A 6,098-nucleotide genomic window follows, 5' to 3' on the forward strand; every position below is an offset into this window, starting at 1 on the left:
CTCGGCCTTTGTTTTTATTACAATGACAACCCTTGACCTTTGTTTTTATTACAATGACAACCCTTGACCTTTGTTTTTATTACAATGACAACCCTTGACCTTTGTTTTTATTACAATGACAACCCTTGACCTTTGTTTTAGCATCCTCCAATAGATCGAACCCAAACATTTTTCAGCTTTTAAATTCTAGAATCTAGCACCTTTAGTTCGTTTTACTTTTGTGTGTGTGTGCCTCCTTTAATGAATCAAACAATGTACTGTATTAGACACCGCACACATTTCTTTAAACCATCAATTTCAAGCCTAGATGGGAAAATGCGTTTTCCGAAAGCCCCAATTGAATACTCCCTTACCGTTCCAACACACATTTATTTTGACATTGTGTAGTCTCTACCGAAATGGAAATTGTATTCGTTTATTTAACCCTGTTTAAATATCTACACACACACAATATCCTTCACTGGTCTCTCTCTCTCTTTCTTTCTCTTGAAAAGAAAAAAAATGAAATAGCTCTATCTCTTTGATGCTATTAAGCTAAATTTTGTTCTTCTTTTAAACCGAAAGTTAAATAGGGAAAGAAAAAGAAAAGTTGCTTTTAAAATATGGAAGCCTTTTGTGTATGTGTGTGTGTGCTTCAATTATAGGTTTATATAGAATGCGGCCTTTTGGAGAAATGCAGAAAAAAAAATAAAAAGGTTTAATAGAAAGCATGCTGATTTTTGAGAATTGCGACATCCACCCATCGAATCTGCCAAAACAGTGTCTTAGCGAGCAGAAAAGAGATGTAAATCTCCATGAAAAAAAGGAACCTCTATATGAAATTTCCCGAGAATCCGTTCTGTAGTTGATGAGATCTCTTGATACATACATAAATGAATGAATGAATGAGTGGTATTTAAGGAATATATATAAGATATGTGCATGAGTCAAAAAAATTTCACCTAAACAATAAAATAGATAAACACTACTAGAGTGTCATATAAAATATAGTTTCAGTATTTCTATTTTTCACCTATTCGGATAAATAAATAGACTTTTATGTGACTATACAATGATAAATAAATAGACTTTTATGTGACTATACAATGATAAATAAATAGACTTTTATGTGACTATACAATGATAAATAAATAGACTTTTATGTGACTATACAATGATAAATAAATAGACTTTTATGTGACTATACAATGATAAATAAATAGACTTTTATGTGACTATACAATGATAAATAAATAGACTTTTATGTGACTATACAATGATAAATAAATAGACTTTTATGTGACTATACAATGATAAATAAATAGACTTTTATGTGACTATACAATGATAAATAAATAGACTTTTATGTGACTATACAATGATAAATAAATAGACTTTTATGTGACTATACAATGATAAATAAATAGACTTTTATGTGACTATACAATGATAAATAAATAGACTTTTATGTGACTATACAATGATAAATAAATACACTTTTATGTCACTTTACAATGATAAATAAATAGACTTTTATGTGACTATACAATGATAAATAAATAGACTTTTATGTGACTATACAATGATAAATAAATACACTTTTATGTCACTTTACAATGATAAATAAATACACTTTTATGTGACTTTACAATGATAAATAAACATGTCTACTTACTACATAGTATGAAATCATGATAGTCTCTTAGATAAGTCTTCCTAACAGATAAGATACTTCTACTAGCCAATCGATTTGACTGAAATCAGCATAACAAATGACTTGGAGGCAGTAATTAAACTCAACATCGATGACCCCCCCCCCCAAAATAAAGAGAGCGGGCGGGGAAGGGTGGCCTCAATATCCAAGTTTAAAATGTAGTTATCTTAGGATTGCATCTGCCTCTAAATTGTCTCCTCTTGGTTGAACTGTGCCTATAGGAATGAGGCTTGAGATTATATTGATGTGTATTGTCAAGTCTATTACGTTCCTACCTCCCTCCATACAAAATGTTCATATTAAAGCTCGTCGTCTGTCTGAAGAAAGTCAGTGGGAACAGTGAATATAGACACAGAGATATCTAGCAACAGTGAATATAGATACAGAGATATCTAGCAACATTGAATATAGACACAGAGATATCTAGCAACATTGAATATAGACACAGAGATATCTAGCAACATTAAATATAGACACAGAGATATCTAGCAACATTGAATATAGACACAGAGATATCTAGCAACATTGAATATAGACACAGAGATATCTAGCAACATTGAATATAGACACAGAGATATCTAGCAACATTGAATATAGACACAGAGATATCTAGCAACATTGAATATAGACACAGAGATATCTAGCAACATTAAATATAGACACAGAGATATCTAGCAACATTGAATATAGACACAGAGATATCTAGCAACATTAAATATAGACACAGTGATATCTAGGAACATTGAATATAGACACAGAGATATCTAGCAACATTAAATATAGACACAGAGATATCTAGCAACATTGAATATAGACACAGAGATATCTAGCAACATTAAATATAGACACAGTGATATCTAGGAACATTGAATATAGACACAGAGATATCTAGCAACATTAAATATAGACACAGTAATATCTAGCAACATTAAATATAGACACAGAGATATCTAGCAACAGTGAATATAGACACAGAGATATCTAGCAACATTAAATATAGACACAGTGATATCTAGGAACATTGAATATAGACACAGAGATATCTAGCAACATTAAATATAGACACAGTGATATCTAGCAACATTAAATATAGACACAGAGATATCTAGCAACAGTGAATATAGACACAGAGATATCTAGCAACATTAAATATAGACACAGTGATATCTAGGAACATTGAATATAGACACAGAGATATCTAGCAACATTAAATATAGACACAGAGATATCTAGCAACATTGAATATAGGCACAGAGATATCTAGCAACATTGAATATAGACACAGAGATATCTAGCAACATTGAATATAGACACAGAGATATCTAGCAACATTGAATATAGACACAGAGATATCTAGCAACATTGAATATAGACACAGAGATATCTAGCAACATTGAATATAGACACAGAGATATCTAGCAACATTGAATATAGACACAGAGATATCTAGCAACATTGAATATAGACACAGAGATATCTAGCAACATTAAATATAGACACAGTGATATCTAGCAACATTAAATATAGACACAGAGATATCTAGCAACATTGAATATAGACACAGAGATATCTAGCAACATTAAATATAGACACAGAGATATCTAGCAACATTAAATATAGACACAGAGATATCTAGCAACATTGAATATAGACACAGAGATATCTAGCAACATTAAATATAGACACAGAGATATCTAGCAACATTGAATATAGACACAGAGATATCTAGCAACATTGAATATAGACACAGAGATATCTAGCAACATTAAATATAGACACAGTGATATCTAGGAACATTGAATATAGACACAGAGATATCTAGCAACATTAAATATAGACACAGTGATATCTAGCAACATTAAATATAGACACAGAGATATCTAGCAACAGTGAATATAGACACAGAGATATCTAGCAACATTAAATATAGACACAGTGATATCTAGGAACATTGAATATAGACACAGAGATATCTAGCAACATTAAATATAGACACAGTGATATCTAGCAACATTAAATATAGACACAGAGATATCTAGCAACAGTGAATATAGACACAGAGATATCTAGCAACATTAAATATAGACACAGTGATATCTAGGAACATTGAATATAGACACAGAGATATCTAGCAACATTAAATATAGACACAGAGATATCTAGCAACATTGAATATAGGCACAGAGATATCTAGCAACATTGAATATAGACACAGAGATATCTAGCAACATTGAATATAGACACAGAGATATCTAGCAACATTGAATATAGACACAGAGATATCTAGCAACATTGAATATAGACACAGAGATATCTAGCAACATTGAATATAGACACAGAGATATCTAGCAACATTGAATATAGACACAGAGATATCTAGCAACATTGAATACAGACACAGAGATATCTAGCAACATTAAATATAGACACAGTGATATCTAGCAACATTAAATATAGACACAGAGATATCTAGCAACATTGAATATAGACACAGAGATATCTAGCAACATTAAATATAGACACAGAGATATCTAGCAACATTAAATATAGACACAGAGATATCTAGCAACATTGAATATAGACAAAGAGATTTCTAGCAACATTGAAAAAAAAATTCTTAAAAGATCAGCTTAGGTACTATCCTCTTTAACTGACAGAAGAGAGCACCTGGTAGAATGCGAATGCCAAACGAGACAGATGGTGATCTTTAGCAGAGACTGGATACACATTTGAGACCAAGTGGATATATACTGCGGAAGACAGCTAAAAGTGAACACTGCTAAAGAACGGTAAGGTCTGCTCTTGATGTTGCAAAGTGTTGATCACAGCTAGGACTACGTAGCCACGTGAAATACTTTACTCTTTCTTAATCTCTGGACTCGAACACAAGATCCATTATTATTGTAATGTAATCTATAATGCAACAGCAGTATGTTTGTTAAAGTAAAATAATTAAATATAACTGCTATCGTGTCATGTGGCCATCTGTTTCTGTGACATCATCTGCCCTAGAGACCGCAAGGTCTGAAAGGGGAACTTTACTTTTTTTTATCTTTTATCGTGCCATGTGTGTATCACCTCTAATTATTAGATGTCAATTTTTTAAGTCTGTTAGGAAAATGATCTGCATGTGCTCCCACTTGTATTTTGTTAGAGAAGTCCAGCACAATACTATTTATTCGTTCATACATACGAAAGCATTATGTGTGAATGCCTGTCTTTTGCTTTATTTCGGAAACACGGTGAAGGCCTCATCTTATTATTTCTTAGACTACCATATGAGCTAATGTCACTCAGAAGCTACAGGTCTTTGCTTTCAGTGATAAGTTCGTTAAAAAATTAAAACACCGATCCAAATCATAGAACAAAAAATCGAAGATGCCAATATTGCTACATAGATGTCAAGCGTGCACGATTTGAATTCAAAATAAGAACATGCAATCTGGCCATCCCTAGCTCTCTAGGAGTCTCTGTAAAACAGAGGCGTAGTGAGCAAACTTTGCGCACAGGGCAAGATACTTTATTGGCGCACACGTCCTCCAAGAGATTTCTAGCTACATTAAATCACTAGCAGATCCAGAACTTTGGAGTGGGGGGGGCGATTTTTTTCCAAACCCTAACCTTAACGCCCAGTAAACCCTAACCTTAAGCATAAACGCGAGTACAGCGCATATATCTATATATCTGTATATCAAAATATCAATATATCAATATATATATAGCACATTAGAATTTTGAAAAAAAAAAAAAAGTGTTTCTCAACCTTTCGCGAAAAAAAAACCCAGCCATGTTGAGCCCTTTCTCTTGACAGCTAGGATGTCTGGGCGAGCGCCGTATTCTTGCATTCTTCACAGCAGAAACGCATTCTCCTGACATCTACAGCTCATTATTAATCCTATTCAAAAAAGACCTTTTTGAAAATGTTTTACTTGAAAAAATTCTAATATGAATTTACAGGCCTTTACTACATTGCAAATACAACCGATTTGTTCCTTGAAAAGATAAGATACCTCACATATTTAGATATGACTATTCTGTTTTAAAATGTCATGTTTTCGTCTGGAAAGGGGAGAGGGCAGTAAAGTGAAAACGTTAATCCTCACTCCTTTTTAGAATTTCTGATTTGGCATTAAAGAATAGGGGGTGAGGCGACTTGATATAAGAATTTAAGTTTTAGCAAATATAAATTATATTAGTGACTTTTTTTTTTTCAATTTTGTAATTCTCAACTAAAATACTGAAAGAAAAAAGTATTGGTTTGTCTGATGGGCGGAAGGCGATTGCATGTATCCCCCTCCCACCTGGTACAACCCTTGTTCATTTTATATTTACTAATGATAAAATTTTAGATCAGAGTCTGTGTACGACATAATATACAAATAGGTAAAAACATCCATATGTACCT

Source organism: Biomphalaria glabrata, chromosome 15 (assembly GCF_947242115.1).
Source record: "Biomphalaria glabrata chromosome 15, xgBioGlab47.1, whole genome shotgun sequence".
Taxonomy (NCBI): domain Eukaryota; kingdom Metazoa; phylum Mollusca; class Gastropoda; family Planorbidae; genus Biomphalaria; species Biomphalaria glabrata.